This window comes from Triturus cristatus, chromosome 4_1 (assembly GCF_964204655.1).
Source record: "Triturus cristatus chromosome 4_1, aTriCri1.1, whole genome shotgun sequence".
In the NCBI taxonomy this organism is placed as follows: domain Eukaryota; kingdom Metazoa; phylum Chordata; class Amphibia; order Caudata; family Salamandridae; genus Triturus; species Triturus cristatus.
In genome coordinates this window covers 973149066-973171563 of record NC_140585.1, presented here as the reverse complement: position 1 = coordinate 973171563, position 22498 = coordinate 973149066, and the positions used below count along the sequence as shown (strand labels likewise).

At 44.3% G+C, this 22498-nt stretch overlaps 1 protein-coding gene and 1 non-coding gene across 4 annotated transcripts in view; both read right to left on the bottom strand.

The window, feature by feature from the left end:
- OSBPL8 (oxysterol binding protein like 8) overlaps positions 1-22498 on the bottom strand; it is a 939874-nt gene that overhangs the window by 696245 nt on the left and 221131 nt on the right. The gene's annotated exons all lie outside the window — the stretch shown is intronic.
- On the bottom strand, positions 13731-13838 carry LOC146855917 (U6 spliceosomal RNA). The gene has a single exon (XR_014958914.1). It is a non-coding gene; the product is annotated as a U6 spliceosomal RNA (small nuclear RNA).

The window sequence follows — 22498 nt, the reverse complement described above, 5'->3', positions numbered from 1 at the left end:
AAAGTCCCTAAGGTCCGACTCAATTCTATGTAGGCCCCGACCCCATCTTGGCCCATGGAGGTCACCATCCTACTCAATTTAGACAATGGACACCGTCATAATCCCTGATTAATGCAGAATCATTGTTATATCTGCCTTTCAATGCAGATGTCACTAGACTATTTTTCTAAGAACTGCAATAGCCTTAAGTTTTTAGATTAATGACATAGATACAACATCTAATGCAAAATTCATCTGAGTCAAATGTCTTCTCATCATGTCAAGGTTTACCAAAAACACATATGGATACCTAACTAAAATAAATGTAGTCTGAATTGCCACCCATTAGCCTTATATGTCTATAAGGAGATGTCTGAAGGGCATACCTTGATGCACACATTCTACGTCAGACATTCCTAAACTTATATCAGAATTCCAATCGCCAATAAGATTTAGGCTATGACTGTCACTTTACCACTTGTCGGGAGAGGTTCTTCTCCCAGATTATTTCCTGAGATTCTGCCACAGACTGTCTCATCTATTGCCAGCAAACTTCACAGATTATACATCTTCCTGAAGCTGATCAAGCCAGATTCCGGAGGAAGACAGACTGACTTCCACAGTGGATGTTTGTCCTTCACAGTAAACACTGTCTTGACGCCTCCACTGATAAAGACAGCCTTTGCTGTCAACAAGGTATGCAGTGCACCCTATCCCCTAAGAAACTCTAGACTGCAAGTTGCTCTGCCTCTAATGCTCTCATAGTATAGAGCATTGAAGTAGGCAGGCCATGAAAAACCTACTCGCTATGGCGAGTCAGATTTTATCAGGTCGAGCTATTTATAGGACCTACTAGTCTGTTCTGGCGAGTGAACTTAAACTGGAAAGGAACAGATGTTCTGTTCATTCAGAAAATGAATGAGCAATAAAAACACCTTTAATCTTGTTCTTATCTTGACACATCTGCTGTCTGTCAACGGACAGAAGTCAAATATCAGTGCGTCTTTTTACTAATTACTGCTGATCTTATCCTGGGAAATAGTGTTCACTTTTCCTTTTCTTATTACAGTTGGAGGTTTTTGTCATGTGATTAACTTGACAATCATTGTGAAACAAGAAGCTTTAACATGGGAGGTTGTTTTATAACACGCAGCATTTAAACAGCTTGTAAATTAATAGTACAAATATTACAAAATATATCAGGAATTACGAAATCACTTTTTTTTGTAATTCAGAAGTGTGATGCAAACAAAGATTTAAATAGGAGGAAAACAAATCAGACACTTTACTTGATGATGTGCAAATGACAAATATTTGCAGAAACTATTTCTACATACTGTTTCTACACTACATCGTTTTATCAGTAAAACCACATGCCAGTCAGATGTTTTGTGGCCATTTCAGATGGTAAATCTGCTGATTGCAAATGAGTGTGCTACCACTTCATGTTTTAGGTATGTATCTATTAAAAGTGATAGTTTTTAAACATGAGTTGACAAACATTCCTGCCCCCGTCCTGATGACAATGCGGTTAATGAAGTAGGAGGAAAATCAGTGATTATACGCATCCTATATGTGACTAGATTTGTATTATATATGGAGCAAACGTTTACACTATTAAATCAAACAAAAGTATTCTTTGTACAGCAGGCATATGTGACAAAGAAGAAAATGGCAGCTCAATGAATTCAAATATTTGCCCAGTATCACATAATTTGAAACCGGTTTATGGGTCAAGAGTATTATAATTAAGTGGAGTCGATTTAAAATCAGTTAGCCTGCAGGTCTAGTAACATTTTTATGATTTTTCGAGGCCTGGAAAACATTACGATGTTAGGTTGTGGATGGCATTTTAAATGACAGTTTAACATTGCTTAAAATGTTCATCTTGTTCTTGTTATTTATAAAGGGTCAAGTTGCTGTTTCTACAATATTCTGTGTAGCTGTTTAAGATGCATTGAAAAGCAGAATGCTCCAGTCATAGTAAATACCTTCAATGTAAAAGTATTCATTCTTCTTAGTACCGTGTGTGTGATACTGTGTATAAATAAGTAAGTTTTGTTGCTGTTTTCAAGGTGCCCCTGATCCCTTTATTGGATTGTTAGTAACCCAAAAGCATTACCTCTATATCAATTGCACATTCAGTAGTGTTTGTGGGGCTATAATAACTTGTCTTTCACATTCATCGTGGTGTATTGAACCAAGGTACCCATTGTCACCCGTGAGCGGGAAAGCACCCTTTTGTAGACTTACGCCAAAGTCATAACTTACGCAACAAAGAGCTATAGTTAACCAAACAGTCAAAGCTCATAAGACAGATAATGGTACCCAGGTGTGAGCATTACTGAACCCTGCATGGGACATAAAGGCAGAAAAAAGTGCCCGGCTGACTGTATTAAGAAATGCTTGGTGGCCCTGATGCGGTCTATGGAGGAGGGGGAGAAGCCACAGGTGAACTCGACTAAGGTTGAGCTATGCATGCAAAGAGCAGATTAGCACCCGGCTCACTTAGCCTCTATAGTGGTAGATACCCTTAGAGCACACGGGGGAGTAAATCAGACTCTGTGCCTAGTATTCGGAGTCTGAACGCAGCATGGGGTGGTAGCGTATGGGTCTCCCGCAACTCACTGCAATAGCAGCTCATTTGTGGCAGAGAAAGCAGAATTACAAGTTGAAGGAAGGGGATAAGAGGGATAAAGTCCTTGCATTTCAGCTTTTAAATTTGCACGCATCAGTGGAGAGGCCATGGATGGAGCGCAGGCATCGGGGCCTAGCACTATGATGCCTTGCCATGCCTCGCGTTTAACCCCCCCAGGGCCACGGGTTACTATCCTTATTGATCGACGTCCCTATGAAATCCTGGTCGACACTTGGGGAATCGCTCAGCTCTTTTTCAGACAATCTGTTGGGAAGTGACTGCCACTGTAAAACAAGGGCCACAATTTACTGTTATCCTATAGGCATGTACCTTTTTCTGCCAAATGATTAGGTGCACAGCCTTGGATATATATTGGCCACAGATTCACCCAAAGAAGCTGAATATGACATACCGTCCTACTCGAACAGTGTGCCTGTTTGCCTATGGTCTACACATCCAAATGAAGTTGGGACATTTGAAGTCCGCCCACCTGGTTAAGATTACTTATCAATCTGACCACCCATTTCTATGCAAACTGCAGTACCCTCTCCCCACGGACTCCATAAAAGGCATACGCTCTATCATTGTCTCTCTTCTGCAGCAAGGTATTTTGGTTCCTTGTACTTCACCATGTGCACTCCTATACTTCCAGTGAAAAAGCCCAAACCTTTGCCAGATTGTGCCCTACAGTACAGTTTTATACAGGATCTTAGAGCAGTGAACAAATTTGTCATCCCTCACACCCCAGTGGTCCTCAATCCTGCTATTATTCTTACCACTATCCCTGCAAGTGCTACCCACTTTGCTGTGCCTTCTACATCACAGCCCACCCTGATTCTCAGTTTCTATTTGCATTCACTTAAGAGTCGCCAGCTTTGTTCAACTAGACTCCCAATGGGGTATTGGGAGAGTCCCACCATTTTTTCCCAGACACTGAAGGAATATTTGCAAGAGATTGAGTTAACGGGGGCTCCGTACTGATATAGTATGTGGACGATCTTTTGTTATCCAGTACCTCCGCTGGATCTCCTGTTCTTATTCTCTCGTCCTACTCAAGGAGCTTGCTAAGCACAGCCACAGGCATCGCTCTCGAAGTTTTAGTTTTGCCTTCCTGAAGCCATATATCTAGGCCATGTCATTTTCTATGCCTCCACCTCGATGATCACTGATCGCGTGCAAACGGTGCTAACCATTCCCAAGTCTCTCAACAAGCGGCAAGTATGGCAATTTTCAGGCACTGCAAGATACTGCCAATTGTGAATCCCAAATTTCACCCTCATTGCCGAAACCATTGTAGGCACGGACTGCAGATATCGCCCCAGAACTGCTACGATGGACACCTTCACAGAAGGAGGCCTTAACTACTCTCAAGCAAGCATTGGCCTCTGCCCCTGCGCTAAGCCACCCTGATTTTTGTTTTTAAAACATTCACTCTATGCTGCCATTAGCACTAAGAAGCGGTCTCTGGTGTCCTCATACAACCCTTTTCAGATAAACAGTGAGCTTTTGCTCTGTCATCCTGTACTCTGTGGCCCGGAGCATGGCAGCGTGTTTACCCGCAGTTGCCACCGCAGCCATTCTAAGTTGGCAACATTGTCCTAGGACACCATTGACTCTTGCAGTCCCACACACAGTTGCAACACTGCTTCTCCAAGCCAGTATCCAGCATCTCTCAGTCCAGTGCCAAACACACTATGAACAGGCTCTTCTTGGAGACACATATCAGACAATAGTTAGATGCACTACTTTCAATCCTGACACTCTTCTTCCCACTACAGAGGATGGTAAACCTCACAACTGCACCCAGGTTGTGGCCATTACTACCACACTGTGTCCAGACCTTATTGGCACAGCCTTGCCAAATACGGATTCTATCCTCTACAATGACTGTTCGGCTTTGCAAGTGGAGTTTGGTGCTTTGTGCATTGGCTATGCGGTGTGCGTTTACAATCAGCTGTGATGGAAGCCGTTGCCATCCCACAAGCTCGCAGCGCAAAGGTTGCAGAGTTGGTTGCTCTTACTAGAGCATGCAAGTGGTCTGCTGCAACTCGTGTCACTATTTACAGTGACTCGAGTTACGCTTTCAAAGTTTGACTTGTTACAACTCTGGAAGATAAGGGTTTCTCACATCTTCAGGTTCCACAATTTCTCAAGCCATACTGATTAAGGCTCTGCTTGATGCTATCCATCTTCCTGCTGAAATTGCAGTTGTTCATTGTCGCACCCATACTATGGAACTGTCAGATGTGGCCCATGATATTGTCCGTGCAGATGATGATGATGCACGTTGCAAAAGGCTCCTGCCACATTCCCTTACCTAGGTGCCTTGTAGAAACCCATATCTTGTTCAGTTTCTGCTATCCAAAAATGGGCTACTCCAGAGCTTCTCATAATGGACTTCACACAGCTGTACCCTAGACCCTGTGTCAAAATTGTATGTTTCCCATGATGACAGGCCATCCATTACTTTTGTTCTCTATTCAATGTCACACGTGAAAGGGAGAAATACAAATATGACACTGAAAGACTGGCATGACATGTAGAAGAAACAACCCAGGAGGGCCACGTAGGCTGCAGGGGGAAGGAGGCATGCAGTGGGCAGAGTGGCTAATGCAGAATTTACAAATAGATTTCATGGCCCTACACCCCCTTACGAGGCTACAAATGTACTGGTGATGGTTGATAAAATGTCAGGGTGGCTGGAGCCCTTCCCATGCAGAAAAGCACATCCCATTACCACAAAAAAAAGAAACTTATGTGAGGTTATTCCAGCTTCCCAGAATCATTGGACTCAGACAACGGCCCACATTTTGCAGCACAAGTATTTAAATACATTCTTAAATATCTAGAGATTTCTCAGAGTATGCACACCTTATCCCCAATCTACTGGTAGTGTGGAGAAGATGAATGGACAGATCAAGAAGAAACTGGCAATAATATGTCAAGAGACAGGAGTCAAATGGCCAAATGGGGAGGAGTGGTGCAGTATTGCTGAAGGATGCACAGAGCTTTTATCTTAGTACCTGCCCGCAATCTACAGCCAGGTGATTGGGTCTGCATTAGAGAAGTCAGACGAAAGGGCAGCATTGAGCCAAGGTGAAGCGCACCCCGCCAAGTCCTGCTAACTTCCCACACTGTGGTCAAGGTAGATGCAAGCCAAACTTGGATTCCCCTCACTCACGTAAAAAGGAGCCTAGCACCACCGGATGCGCCTGAGTTTAGTAGGGACAACAAAATCTTGAAGCAAGGTAGTGGTCTGCATCTGCCAAAAACTAGACTGAAGATGACCCCCAGGGCAGGTGTGGGAAACCACCTCAGAAACAGACAGCGGACCAGGACAAGAAGCAGACAATAACAAATTAGTTGCAAATTTACTTCACTGATACTCAGTGCAGTGAGACTGAACATAGCATAGGCCTCACCTATCTAAACAAACTCAACGAGAAGCACATTTTTGCAATTAGTATTTAGTATACATATACCCCTGTGGAGGTAGGAGAGTATGCAAGAGAGGAGGAGAAGTAGTGAGGAGTTTGGTCTGGAGGGTACAACAGGGCTGCCACTGTTCTATGTTCAGGCCCAGTAGGAATTGTCCCCCTTCCCCGGGAAAAACACCACACAGGACAAGTTTCCATTGTGCTTTAGACACCAATGCCTGTGATGCAATCCCAGAGTCCAGCACTTGGGTGACTTGGAGGAGGGAAAGTGTCTTAACCTGCAGGACTTTGTTATAAGTACAGGGAACTGGAACCTGAAGGGGAGGGAGCTGAAGGAAAGAAATTTGACGGATGTGATTAGGATACAGATTTGCAACTTCACTGTTTATTACTGGAACAAGACCATAGAGGGGGATACTGTGCTGGTGGCTCTGAATGGATCCATGTACGATCCCTTGAATGGAGGTCCAAAGTTACAGCTCTACGCCACCACAAATAATTTTCAGGCTCCTGGGATTCCCTCTCTGAAAGGCACAATGTTCTAATACTACTCCATGGGTGAACAGGACTGGCCTGAAAATAACACAGAAAGACTACCGATGGAGAAGAGGCTTCCATCATCATTTGCCAGAGGGAGTAGGGCTTTCTAATAGTGATTATTATATAATGGACCCTCAAGTGCAGGGAGGTATGTATTTTGTATGTGGCAGTAGGGCCTATAAAGTGATCCCTAAGGACTGGGAAGGAACAACACAGTGGTGCTATGTTTAGTGGTCCATGAGCCTCTGAATCTGGCGATCTTTGCACACCTCCACAACAGAGGTATGCCTACATTGGAAACAAGACAGAAAGTCTTTTTCCAGATCTTCTGTATGTAAATCTCTGGATTTTGAGTATATGACTTATAACAGGCTGTCGTTAATATCTCCACAGATTTGGCCATTGCCTTTAATGCCACACAGTATGCCATTCAAGGGTTGCAGGTGGAGATCAGCACTGTAGTCGCCATGACGTTACAGAACAGACTTACCTTTGATTTATTAGCCGCCCAACAAGGTTGTATCTGTGCCCTAATCACTAAAAGGTGCTGCTATTACATGAGTAAGTCCGGAAATGTAGAAACAGATGTAGCCAGGAAAAAGGAATCTGCGGCAGTAGTCACAAAGTGTGACCAGGACAACAACAAGGGTTGGAATTTCTCTTGGTTATGGTCTTGGCTACCCACAGGATGGATTAAAAAGAAGTGGCGATAGCAATTATACACATCATTGTAGTCATCATATGGCTGTTCATTGTTACAGCAACTCTGCGGATGAGGGTTATTTACTGTATTATCCCTCATGACATTGCCACCTGCAGAGCATGAGATGGTTCAGATGTATCGGGGATTCTGAGAAGAGGAAGACTGTGAAAAAACAAGAAATAAACAGAATGATGTCAATAAAGGTGTAGGTATGGACCATTAGGAGCAATGGCTCCTTTCATTCAAAGGCAGGTATTGAGAGGGTAATGTAACAGACTCTTGCTGAACTCCTCTCAAATTAACTCTTGCTAACCCTTTCCCTATTTGGATTTCTGAATTCCTGAGCTCTTCAGCTTACTGTACCTTGGAATGCTGACCCTTTGCTACCATGAACTACTGACCCTTTTTGCTATGTCTGTGCACCTGGTTCTGATAGATTTGTCTGCCATGGCCGGGCTAGGCCTATGGTCTCTTAGCTGAAGGATTGCCTTCAAAAGTATAGATAAGGAGGAGGGCACCAGGCAAGGGCAGGCCCCAAATTCTCTCTGTGAACTCACAAAGAATCCAAAAACAATCAAAACAAGAGAATGAGAAGTATTTAGGAAGGATTCACTCAGCTTCCCAGACTGAACCAGAAAATAGCAAAAAGAGAGTAATCACACCATTCTAAAAGGACTAGTTACTTACTTTCAGTAACGCCTTATCTGGTAGAGACTAGATCTAGCCGCAGATTGCTTATCTTTGAATTTCTCAGACGTTGGAATATTTTTCTTCAAGCAATACTCCTGATTGCTGATAGGTCGCGTCAGTCTGCTCCAAAGGACGTCCTCGGTGTCGTCAATGCCGGAAGGGACAATTGCATCACCTGTTTATACGCTACCTCATCGCACTGATGTCAACTACATTTCCCAACATTACATTCCAGAAGCACAGAGCCATGAAGTGGACTGACACTGGTGTGTTTATGAACAACTAGAGCCCTGAAAGGGATCAGCCCTGACTCTAGAAGCCTGTCTGCATTGCTGGGAGGATGGGTGGGTCGGTAAGGAACCTGCAGCTAGATCATGTCTCTACCAGAAAAACTGTTACAGAAGGTAAGTAACTTGTCCACCTGACAGACATCTAGCCGCATACTCCTTACCTTTGAATAGATACCCAAGCAATACCATCCCTGGAAGAGAGACTGTTGACAAGGTTAGACCAGGAAGTCCTGCAGGACAGGGCAGCCAAAAAGGTTGTCCTTATGGACTTGACTGTTCAGGCCGTAGTGTTTGGTAAACATGTGCAGGGATGCCCACATTGTTGCCTGCCATATGTCGGGGACTGGAACTCCACGTTGCAATGCCGGGGTAGCAGTCTTAGCTCTGGTAGAATGAGCCCTTAAGCCTTCAGGAGACTGCTTTTTGGCAGGAGTGTAGCAACTTTTGATGTAGAGGACGACCCATCACGAGATTGTCCTCTTCTCCACCGCACAACCTTTCCTCGTTCCAACATACCACCTGAAGAGTTGATCGTCCACCCGGAATTCTTTAGTGTTATCAAGGTAGAATGACAATGCTTATGGGTACAGGTGGGGAGTCTCTCCTCTTCTTTAGAGGGGTGCGGATAAGCGTAGAAAGTGAGCAAGGTGACAGATTGCCACCACATGGAATGGTGTCACTGCTTTCGGTAAGAAAGAGGCTCTAGTGCGAAGCACCAACTTATAAGGGAAGATGGTCATGCAAGGAGGCTTGGATGACAGAGCTTGCAATTTGCTCACCCTCCTGGCAAAAGTGGTTGCCACTAAAAAGGTTGTTTTGATATTAAGCGGCCAGAGGGGACAATTGTGCACAGGTTCGAATAGAGCACACATTAGAAATGTTGAGAACCAAATTAAGGTTCCATTAAGGGCATAATGAAAGGGGAAGCTGGGAACATACATACAAGGCCATTGAGAAATCTATTTACAATAGGAGATTTAAATAAACAGGGTTGGTCTGGCAGCCTCAGGAAAGCAGACGGAGCCAAAACTTACCCTTTCAGAGCGCTGAGTGCAGTGCCCTGCAGGGCAAGGGTCAAAATGAAGAGAAAAACTTGATAGGGAAGCAGGTGAGGCTCAACAGATCACTCTGTACAATATTTTACAAATTTGTTCCACAGGCAGGTGTACACAGTGGAGGGCCGCCTGGCTGCCAAAATAACATTACGAACTTCGGGAGGAAGGTTGAGGGCTATCCACTGCTGCTGTTCAACCGCCACGCAAGAAGGCGTAGAGTTGACAAGTTTGGGTGGAGGAGCCACCCCTACTGCTGCAACAGAAAATCCTTCTGAAACGGCAGCCTGATCGGAGGATTCATCTTCCTGCTGAGAAGCTCGGGATACCAGACTCTTCCTGCCCAGTCTGGAGCCACAAGAATGACTTGAGCCTGGTCGAACAAGAGTCGCCTTGGAAACTCCAGCACGCAAAACTGCGGACATTGTGCATTTTCGGGGGAGGTGAACAGATCTAACCAAGGAACTACCCACTGTTGAAAGATTCCTAAGGACACCTCCAGATGGAGACACCATTTGTGAATTGCCAGACATCGGCGGCTGAGTTTGTCCGTCCTGGCATTAAGAGAACCGGCCAGATGTTGAACCACCAGGGATATGCCCTGCTGTTCCAGCCATGTCCACAGATGCAGGGCCCCTTGACAATGGGTCCACGACCCCACCCTACCCAGTTTGTTGCAGTATCACATGCTGGTGGTGTGTCCGTAAACACTTGAACTAGCTTTCTCTGGATTGAAGGAAGAAAAGCTTTCAATGCCAAGTGAATCGCTCAGAGCTCCAGCAAGTTGGTGTGGAGTCCAGATTCCACCGGAGACCAGAGTCCTCAATCTCCACCTCTCCCAGATGGTCGCCCCAACCCAGGAGTGACGCATCTGTCACTACTGTGTGATCTGGTTGGGGCCTCTGACCCAATCATGGTTAGTCAGCCACCACTGCAGGTCCTGTGCAGTTCCCTCCCGAGATCTGGACCAGGTCAGAGAGATTCCACTGATGCTGCGCCCACTGAATTTCAAGTCCCACTGCAGGGCCCGCATATGCAATCTGGCATGTGTCATTAGCCGGATGCAGGAGGCCATGCTGCCCAACAGACTTAGTCATTCTGACAGAAATCGAGGATAGAGGCTGAAACATCAGTATCCTAGCCTGAATATCCTGGACTCGCCTTTCGGTAGGATAAGCATGAAACAGCACTGTATCCAGAACTGCCCCAATGAAAGGGAGATTCTGAGAGGGAGTCGGGTACGACTTCAGCACATTAAGAGGGGACGCCAGCAAATGCAGGTGGTTTGCCATAGTCTGGAGGTGAGAGAAAACTACGGGGGGAAAACTCCCTTCAACAGACAGTCGTCGAGATTGGGGAAAACAGGCACTCCTGATCAGCGCAGATGAGCTGCGACCACAACCATCACGTTGGAAAAGACCCGAGGGGCACTGGTAAGGCCAAGGGAGTGCACTGTGAACAAAAATTGCTTGTGGCCTACCATAAACTGCAGGTAGCGCCGATAAGCAGGCAGGACGGGGATGTAAAAGTCCTGCAAGTCCAACGCTACATTCCTGGATCCAGGGCAAACACGACCTGAGCTAGAGTTAGCATCTTGAACTTTCTCTTTTTGAGGAATTAGTGGAGGGCTCGCAGATCTAGAATACGTTCAAGACCCTTGTCCTTTTTCGGGACCAGAAAGTGGTAGGAATAGCAACCATAGCCTACTTCTAGCACCGGAACCCTTGGCCAAGAGTGTCATGACTTCCTCCTGAAGCTAAGTCAGGTGATCCTCCGTCAGTCAAAAGTTGGAGGCATGGAGGGAAGGGTAGTCTTGAAGGGGAGGGAGTAGCGCCTTCAGACTATCTGGAGAACCCACCTGTTCAACATGATGTCCTGCAAGTGGTAGAGGTGATGGACGATCCTCCCACCAACTGGTCACCCATGATCTGGGAGCTTCAGAACTGGAAGGTTGGGAGGTGGAGGTTGCTTGGGGGGGGGGGGGTAGCAGTGATGGACTGACCCGACCACTGGCCTCTGACCCACTGGGTCGGAACAAGCTGCACCCACGGCTGCGCAGTGGTTGCTGAACTTGCGCAGTCTTGTGGCTGGGATATGGTTGGCGCGGCTGAAAGCCCCATCCGTAGCCACAGAAGTCAGACAGGGGACAGGTGGCCACTGAGAGGCCCAAGGACTTAGCCGTAGCTCATGAGTCCTTATAGCGCTCCAGCACCATGTCTGTCTGGTCCCCTAAGAGAAATGTGCCATCAAAGGGCATGTCCATGAGAGAGGCCTGGACATCTCCTGCAAAACCAGAAGTCCTCAACCATGCATGGAGACAAACTGCCACTGACAATGCAATCAATCTGCCCAGCGAGTTGGTCGTGTTGAGACCACAACGAGCAGCAAATTTAGCTGCATCATTCCGGTCTGATACCACTTGGGAGAGGTTGGCCTAGGCCTCCTCCGGAACCTGTAGTAGCACTTGCGCAACAGTTTCCCACAGGGTGTGGAAGTAACGGTCCAATACGGATGCGGTGTTCCCTGACCGTAATGCAAGGCTGGTGGAAGAAAAAGTTTGCATACCCCAACCGTCCAGCCTTGTGGAATCCCTGTCCGTGGTGCGGAAGGGAACGCGCCTTGGGAGGTAGAAACTTGGATCACCAAGCTATCAGGTTAGGGTGGTTGGTAAGGAAACTTGAATCACCCGGTGCAGGGCTATGGTGGTGAGCAATTGTGCTATTCACAGGAGCCCCTGTGCTGGGCTTGGATCAGGCTCCCAGAAGGACATCTGTCAAGGTCTAGTTGAAGGGCAGCAAGGGTTCTGAGGAGAAACCTGGCTGCAGGATCTGTCACGAGATTGCTGTTGACGGCCACAGAAGGGAGCTGAAGGTCCAGGACCTCAGCTGCCCTTTGCGCCAACATAGCATATAAAGCTCCCTCCTCTATAGCCATAGAAGGGGTAGAAAGCAGGCCATAATCTGGAGAGGTATCCAGTCCTGTAGCCTCACCCAATTCCTCACACCAGCCCATGTTCTGATAAGTCTGGTCTTGTAAAAGGGGCCAGCAACACTTCCCAATCTTCCTCCATTCTTAGCACTTCAAAAGAAGGCTGAGGGCTGTGGGTGCCGGTATCCGGTGCAGATCCAGGACATTGGGGAAAGGAGTGGGGCTGGCACTGCTGTTGGGTGCTGGTAGCATCGGGGCCAGGGAAGGTCGCAGCAGTACGACCGACGTCAGCCCGGATCCATTGCTGGATTCATGAGGGGTCATCAGTGCCGGGACGGAGCCACCGGCGCGGAACCCAATAGAGCCCCTTCTGAGCCTACGGGGTCCCGAAGGAGTGCCGCTAGGGTTAGGCCGCCTAAATATGAGGCATATGGCATCATAAAATTCCTTGAGATGGATGGGGGTCACTCCGGCTCCCGGGAAGGCGGGGAAGCAAGTACTTGGTCCAGGAGTGGAAAAATTAGGCCTAAAATACAGAGATTCCTCTGCCGCGTCAGCTGACAGATGGGGAGAATTTCAAGCACACTTCGAATTCACGTGTTTTTTGTGCCTAACCAACTCGAAGACTGAGTGGGAGGACCAAGACCTTCCTCTCGACTGAGAAAGAGACCTCCGGGGAAGAACGATGCGGTGCAGAGCGCCGGGCCGCAAGCGGCTTAAGGGATCGCTTCCTCAAAGCTTTCAGAGCCATGGCCCAGCAGTTGCAGCACAAATTCGAATTGTGGTCGCTCTCCAGGCCCCAGAGAGGGTCAGTCATTGACATGGTGCCGCACAGCTTAAATCGAGACTTCTTGGACAAGAAGGAAATACCTACACACCAAAAAACAAAAACAAAAAAGCTGCAAAATGTCATAATCTTGTCAAAAAGTGACAGAGTAGCTCTCTTCACGGATTTGGGATGGCTGGCACAGAAAGAAATTAACTGACGTCAGTGCCTATATAGGTCACACAGACGTCACTGCCAGCGCAGATGGCGCTGGTGACATCAACAAGAGCCAACTGACACCACCTACCGGCGTGCAGGGGTATTGCTAGAAGAAAGATCTTCTGTATCCAGTCTGATGCCTGGGAAATTCAGAGGTACGGAATCTGCGGCTAGAAGTCTCTAGCAGATATGAGTAATCTCTTAAAAATGGTTTGTGACCCTCAATAGCTAGTTTCTATCAGTACTCTATTATTTCCCACTGATGTACTAGCAGTCATAGCATAATCATTGGGTCTTACCTCCAATAGGAGGGAGAGTCTTTTGATATAGAGACTAGTGGGATCTGTGAACAAGAGTGCAGTGAAGATAAAATTACCTACTATCCCTAAATAACATGCAATTTATTCAAACAGAGATAGGAGTAAAATGTTAAAGACTATGATGTGTAGGGGATAAATTATACATCCTTCATATCTTTAAAAGTGGTCAAACATATGGAACGCTTCACGAATTTGCATGTCATTCCTTGCGCAGGAGTCATGCTAATTTTCTCAATATCATTCCAATTTTAGTGTTTGTGCCACCGAAGCAAGCAAATTTGTGGTCAAGGTAAGACCCCAATGGTGATGCTATAGCTACCACTACATCAGTGAGAAATGATGGACTACTGATAGACACTAGGTACAGAGGGTCACAAAGAATTTTTAAGAGATCACTGACACTTCGAGAGTGGTGTGGTTTCACTCTTTTTGATATTTTCTAACTCACAAAGAATGCCAGAACACATGTATGCACAATATATATGTAGTGTAAACTGTCCACTCCTCGGAAATTCATACCTCGTATGCAATCTGTAAGAAACCTTATAAATACTGGATCAACAAAGTGCGCAGTGGACACGCTCTTGCAGCTCTGCTGTTGGCGTCGCACTGCATTTTACAATCGAAATAAACCTCCAACGCTTTTTGAAATACACCTTGCTTGCCTGGTTTTACTAATTGGGCCTACCAGGAAAAAAGCAGTGCTAAGGAGTTACTAAATCGTTGGTCAGGTCCGCAACAGGCTGAAATGCGTCAGTGTTCCTATCTTTAAGCATGCTACTCTGATGTGGGCATGTGCAGCATGTCTATCCCTTCCAAATGTGTCAAGAGAGCTGAAATGCAAAGCACTCCTCAGACTAGAGCTGGGTGAGCCAACAAATTAACAGGGAGAGCCGAGCCAGGGCAAAGGGTCAGCTCTGGCTCCAAGTGTCCATGAATGAGCCAAGCCCAGAAACTATTTGGCATGCAAATAAAATCATGGAAACATGTGATAAAGTCTCCTCAGAATTAAATAAAATATATATCTTTAACACGTGGAAGCATTTCCAATTACTCTAGCACAGTAACTCCGCAATTAAATAAGTATTTTTTTTTTTTTTTTTTTAAGTGAGAGGTTTTTCCAACATGCACTGAGAAACATCCCTGCCCCGGCCCTGATGATAGCGAAATAAAAGGCAAGTCAGTTTTGATGGGCACCCTTTATGTGGTTTAGATGAGGCACGCAACACCCATAGGGCTAAAATGGCTTCAGCTGTTCTGTCTTTGTTCCCTCTAATTATCAGCCACGGATCATTCAGGCCGCCCTACAGCACAATTAAAAGTGCTTTCTATTTATATTTGCTGTTCCAAGTAGCACATATAAGTGCTGAAAATACGGCTTTAGGCGACTGCTTATTTTTGTACCGCCTGGGACATCAAAATTGGGAGCTGGCAACCCTAATCATAAGATTGGAAGTTTGTTGCAGGATCAGCACATTATTTCCTTCACCCTCGATCCCTGAATAATGCCATATTAGCAGTAGTTTAACTTCTATCTGAAACCCTATGCCACAGTCAATAACAAGCTGAGTTACTTCAAGTGTCTGGGAATACACCGTGAATTCAGACAGCTTACTCCTCATTCTCGCCCTTCACTTTCACCCTGTACTCACAGTGCTCACTCTGCACTCACAATGACCTTGCGCTGTTCACCCTGTACCTCACCCTGCAGTCACACGAGCACACTACCCCACCCTGCACTCATGTGACACTTCACTCACCTGTCCCCCTCACTGTCCAATTTGCAATCTCACTCAAACAAGCCCATCACTAACCATGCCTTCATTCGTCCCGCTCTGCACTTACATCACTCCTCTTACCCTACTCTCACACTGTAGCATCACTAACCGTGCACTCACATGGGCACTCCTGCCACCCACACAGCTCAAGAGGGTTAATGTGCCAGCTACAAAGAACGTGGATTATGCAGATCACAGAGCTGAGTGTGAGTAAACTAGGAGTAGCGCTATAAAAAAATGAAATGTTTGTCAGAAAGGTGCTATAGAGAAATTAGGTGCATTGTTGGTGAGTGGTAGTGAGCGAATTTATGGAGAAGGAGAAAATGGGGGAGGGCCCGAAAAAAGACGGTCACACATGGTGCTAGGGCCAGCCATGTCTGAGTGTTAGCCCTCCCCCCTCCCCGAAGTTCGAGTGTAGTGTGACCCTTGTTCAGATTATTATATAGATGAAGAAACATTATGGCTATTAAATCAAACATAGTGCACATCCCAAACACACATTTGAAAATGCTCTGTCGTGATAATGAATTTAAAAAAATGAGGCTTGGTGAAATAAAGTATTTGCTTAAGATCACTCAATTTGCCCATGAGTAAAAGCCGGGATTGATCCCAGACTTTCCAGTTTCATACTCTGAAATTCAGCTTGTAGACGGACATCTCTTGCTTTAAAAAGGTTAACGCTTTATCCTTAATTTAGGGAGGATGAGATTAGAGCTGTGGGTTCACGGGCAGCATCCTTGTCATATTTATGTCAGTTTTATTCAGCAGAAACTTCGCCCAAGTACATAAGACTGCTTGACAACAGAAATATTACGCTGCACCTTGCTTTAGGGTGGCGGTAGATCTGCTGGGAATGGACACTTGTTCCCCATATTGTATGGTCAGCAGCTGTAATTACATCTCGCCCAGTACTCCCACCCCCCTTCCCCCCCGTAAGCTTGGCTCGTTTGGGCTCGAGGTTCCGAAACAACCTTGGCTCGAACTTTCAGGGGCTCGTCCACCTCTACCCTCAGAGATGCCCAATCCACAGAGCTCTGCTGATCTCCCATTCCCTTTGAATTGGCCATACGCACCTTGAGCTGTCCACACACAGACACCGGAAATGTAGGTGACAGATCTTTCCGTTTGTCTGTTTTTATTTCTGCTAATGCAAACAGCAACTTATCATTAATGAGTGTTTGGGTTGGTAGGGCTGCGTTCCAGCACCCACTATGCACCAGACGCCACTAGCAGTAAGCAAAGTAGAGATGTGGCACCCCCTTCGAATCCCCTAGTCAGTGATCACCTAATACAACACGATGTGCATCCAGCAAATATAAGGCACACAGATCTGTGCGAGTACAATCTCAGGGCTTTCAGTCATCAGGAAACCACACACTACACGTAGAGGGGAAAGCGATGGACTTGTCTCAGCATATGAATACCCTTAGACTATAAAGTATGAAATATGAAAAACCTCCTGTGCGTCAATAAGCAAGGCAATCTGCAACTATGCCCCACATGTACAGACCATCTCAATACAGTTAATTTATTAAGGGACGTTAATATAGAGCATAAATACTGAGGAGACCTAGAAATACAAGGTTTTCACATCTGAACTTCAATTTATTGAGAACCCCTGAGCAATAACAAAGGGTTCTTGGAAAGAATAATTAATAATTTTCCCTTAAGTCCTTTCATCATCATTTTGCTCTATTGAGTTACACTAAATAAAAGATCGTTACCCTAGGACACTTAGCTTTCATCGGATGATGCTAATTATCCTAAGAAAGCTAGATGACATTGCCATGTTCATTTCCGCCATCAGCCCTTAGTGAGAGGAAGCAAAAAAAAAAAAAAAAGGAGAAATTACAGTTTTAATTGTGTTAGGGTTATCAGGGACAGTGTTATTGAGTTAAGATCCACTTCAACTTCACAAGGTTAAAAATTGATAACATTTTAGTCCCCCGTAGCGAGTAGTATATCACTGTATCTCGGCACAGTGTACTGGTCAATACGATCCTTTGCTTTCTCCGGTATACCTTTATTTTTATATAGTGAATTGCTATGTTACTTAAGACTTTATAGCGTTCTCATTACCACCAGTGTAACATACGGCAATTATAGGCACTTATGGATGGATATCGGCAGTAAGCTGCAACATCTGCAATCATCCCACCCAGTTTTTCTACCTTTAGACTATATAATACAGAACCTTCAACTTTTTCTATGGAACATCTTTTGGGTATTCTTAACCTGAGGTCCTGACCAGAGACCATTGGGGGCCCTCAAGGGAGTAGAAAATTAAATACTAATAGACTAATAGAGAATATTAAAATAAAATATTAAAATGTAAAGGCTGGTAGGCCTTTAACAGATAAGGTCAAAGCACACTCTATTAGGGTGGTCTCTACATCAACCACTCGATTTGCTGGAGTGCCTATTGAAACTATATGCCGAGCAGTGACTTGGAAAAACAGGCATATGTGCAAGCAAAACTATTGCCTGGAATCATCTCAATGCAGTGATGTGGCTGTAGGACAAGCAGTATTACACCATCATTTAGAATGAGCGGAGCCTTGTTTGATTATATTTATACCCATCGTCCGCTACTGTGTATTGTTAAGCAAGATCTTGTAAATGATTATGTAACTGCTATCTATTCCGATTCAAGCATGTGAATCTATGAAAGACAATACTTGAGAAGAAAATAAGTTACTTTCCTGTAACAACCAATCTCCAGTATTTGTATCTTCCATAGATTCACATGCAACCCACCCACCCCTCCACAAAGAGGCTCTCCTTATTGCATAGGGATGCAGTTCCCACGAGTGCTTGAATATATGAGGAAAGATGCCTCTGTGAGAAGTGTTCTAGAGGGTGCGGTCACCTGATTGCCTGGAGTTTGGATCTTATTAAATGATGTGGATAAGTTAACCCCAGTAACTGTTTCCTAGCCATTACAGGCTATGTGTACTTTTTCTACTGCTTTAGAAGGTACAATGGGACTCCCACTTTGACGGCTGGGATTGATTTAAGTATGTGCATCTATGAAAAATCCAATACTGGAGCAAGCCATATTTAAGTTATATTGGAAATGGCCCCAGATTGGGGGATATTACATCAGAAGTAAGTAATACATTTTTTTTAAAAGAACAAGAAATTAAAATAAATATGTAAAGCTCCAAACTTCCCATCGAAATTAAAATGTATATTTTTGTTAATTTTTTAGTTTGTTATATCATAATTTGCCTATTTGTTTGACATAAAATAGTTAGTATTTTGGGTATTATTTTGCAGTTCAAAACATAGAAATTATTTAGGTTGGGGTCTCTGGCTTCCAATATTGATTCAATGGCAGTTCACAGAAATCAAACGTTCAAGAACCGCTTAGTTAAATGAAAGAAGCAAGTGCCTATTATTGGATGCCCATGCTCTTGCACCTTCATAACTGTACATGACCTTGCTTTGAAAATTATATATTTCTGCCAACAAAGCCTATTGGTGAGGTATGCTTCCTGGCCTAGACAGCAGTACCATGAGCCATCCATAACTTACACCAATGCCTTTTAATATCTGCTTGGGTTTCTAGTAACTTTAAGATCTCACCTAAGCAAGCAGTGTTTGCTCTGCTGATTTAGCATTTCAGCTATGATAAAGCTTTTTTTGAACGTCCTCTGTAAGATGCATTGTTAGTGCTGGTGTCAATATAATGGCTCAATAACTGGCCTAGGACCTCTTTGAGACATAAGCATTCTAGGAGACAGCGTGTGTAATTGTGTCCTTCACAAGATGCAGATTTCAACTAACAGGCAGAATCTTTAATGGTGAGTTGCATTGTGTTTTAAAGTCTTTGCCACTTAGGAGATGCTCAGTCAGTTGCCCTTTCTCTTTATGGCAGGAGTCAGATGCATCACACCTTCTGGTCTTTCTCCAGTTGCTGAGGACACTAGTGACCATCCCGTTTTGCTCTTTTACAGGTTCTCGTATACCCTCTGAATAAACCCTACTAAACTAAAGCATTAGTGATGGCCGATGTTAATCCTGTGTGCGTTAGCGGTGGTTAGAGAGAGATTTTAACCTGGATTCAGTATCAACTAAAACCATCAATAGAAGGTATGATGATAAGTCTTTAAAGCAACTGGACAAAATTAGTCATTCATCTGGATCTCAACACTCACCTTCTTGATTAACAGATGTTAATGCAATACAATGGCTTAGTTTTCATAAAAGACTACAAATAGTCACCCTAAATTAAATTAGTTTAAAACCACAGCCCTGGAAGGACGGTGCACAAGTACCTCATCATATTCCAACTCGACCAAATGCTGATCACTAGTGAGCGGATAGGATTATCAGCAGCTTACTCAGAAAAGAAACTCCTCGACCATTACAATAAACAAGCATTTGCAATGCAAATCGGTCTTTGGGACCTTATATGTATTTAGCTATGCAGCACATTAGCCTGGGTGCTGAAACATCTACTGTTCTTTAACATGGAGGGAAAGTAAGCACCAACCTGCGTGACACGCCAAGTATGGGAACACATGGAGAAAAATATTGCCTTTCAGCGGGAAATGATATTGTCCAAAGCTGTTTTTAATATAAAATCAGGGCCTTCTGTGGTCATATTACTGAAAACACAAGATTTGAAAAAAAATATTATCTATGGGTGCTCGTGGAAGACAATTTCTATGGACTGGAATCTAGAGAATGCTAAAGTGATTCTGGTATTTTACTGACCTCTGCTGGTCGTTTTCCATCAAGACAGGAAGCAGACAAGTCCTAGGGCAGATCTTCAGCGCCCACAAAGTACATACACATATAAGTATATACTAAAGTATATACACAAGAGGTCTCGAATGCTAGACCTAAAAATCATTCCTACTTGCGAGCCAGGCCCCAACACACGCTCCCTTAAAAGCGGCATTTGGTGGCAATGCCGATTTCCACATCAGTGCTTTCTGAAAACATGCACCAACATGTGAGTGGCAAATTCTTACGTGTTACCAGGTGAATATTACAATATCAAATGTTGTCAACTATTAATGCTCGTATTTATTTTATTACGATCATTTAGTGCCTCAAATAAAAAAATATGCACATTTTCAAATTACCTAGAGGGTTACACCTCTGTCACTGACCAAAGTCATGCTAGGTTAAGGCATTTTTAGTTTAAGCACAAGCAACTTATTCTATTACACCTTACCTCAAAGACAGTTTAACATAATGTTTAGAAATATGCCCACACATATGGATTGACAATGAGGCCATACAATATTTTAGGGGATGGGTCAATGTGCAGGCGGTTTAAAGGGTTTCACTGAAAAAGAGTGAATTGGAACGGGAATCCCAATAGGATCTCAATATGCCATTTAACTGGGAGGTTTCTTTCTTATTGTTCGCTGTTTTTCGTGCGGTGATTTTTGTACCCAAAACTTCATCAGCAAGACTCTATTATAAGCAGTCATGTCGTGCTGAATAATGAATGATACGATGCTGCATTAGCCATAAAGTTAGCAAAATAAAACAATGAATGACAACAGTGGTTCTCTTGACTGCATAGCTGCGGGACTATATAAAAAAAGAAAAAAAATCAAAGTAGGTTTTTGATTATGAATGAGTGTAAGCTACTCACACTCTTACTCACTGCAGGTGTCAGATACTGAACCAGCAAAGTGATTCAAATTCCAAATAGTGGGAAGTGTTAGGACATAGCAACTACCAAAAATTATTTAAGTAAAAAAAAACTAAAAAAAAACTGGAGACACAGGATAAGTCTCCCGGTTCTTGCCGACGTCACCCCTAAAAGATCAACTAAAATATTAAAACCAAACAAGAACTGAAATCACAACCTTGCGTAATGTACCTTTTCACTCTAGGCAGACCTGTCAACTACCATTTCATCAAATAACTGCTGAATGACTGCTGCATGCTCAGGAATATCATACAGCACACTGGAGATGGAATCTTATTTACTAAGCAGTAATATACTGGCAACTTTCCATTTTATTTTTCCCACTAGCGCATGCAATCTCAGTGCATTCTTGTCACACAAACAGCAATCAAAGGGGCATTTTTTTCCACAGTACCACATTTTATACGTTTATTTCAGGATTTTACCGTTAATAAACTAAAAATGCATGTTGCGGACAGTGAAGAAATGAGGATTTCTCAAATAGGTCTATTTTTAAACACGGCTCTCTCTTTAGTGACAGATCAGGCCACACACAAACACTACACTAGATATTGAGCAAAATGCCACCATTTCTGGAGCTTGGCAGATTATTTTATGACAATAGACTCAAACAACAGATCATTGCATGAACAGCTGTAAACACATAATACAGCAGCGGCCTCACACATCAGTCACCGTCCAAACAGCATGAAGTAAACCAACCTCAATTCTGGCTCAAACCGACACAACCAACACTCGGCAGGTATGAATTTCCACGAAAACACCGCATCACAACTTGGGCCTCCCATCGTACTGCTAGTTCTCTCGGTAACTGCTGTTCTGATTCTGTACAACTGCCAATGTGTGTTTTGAGAATGGTGCACGGTGGGAGTTACGGCATGTGTTGAGTACGTTGTTACGCTTAAATAGCAAATTTCAGTGGTTGAATACATCTGAGCCACAGCCATAAATTCGTTTCTTACTGTTTTTCCGGTGGATTTCATGAATAAAGTAAAAAAAGTAATGTCTCCAATTAACAAAAGCTGTGCACATAGGGTAGTATGCAGTGTCTCCCTCGACCAGGCTCTCCATCCAACGCACCACGGCTGCCCTGTCTCCACTGTGCACAACTTACGACAAAGTGCAGAAGGGGCTGGTCGCAGGGACTGACCTACTGCTTGGACCTTGAGCCCACCTGTAGTGGGTGCCAACACCCTCAAGCAAGGCCTGGCCTGTTGCCAATTATCAAGGGTTTGCCCATGGTGCTTGCACTTTGATAACTTTTTGTTTGAAATATTTTTTCCACATTCAAGCAATACCTGAAGCTTGCATCAGGATTGCAAGATGGACTTCTGACTCGTTGATTGCCCAACATATAAAACGGTGGCCGGGACCGCCATCTTAGGTGTTGTGATTTGTGATTCAGAAATCAGACTCCCGAACACAACAAATTTTCTTTAATGTTTTTGGTTTCTTAAATCCAACTAAGGGGAAGCCCTATG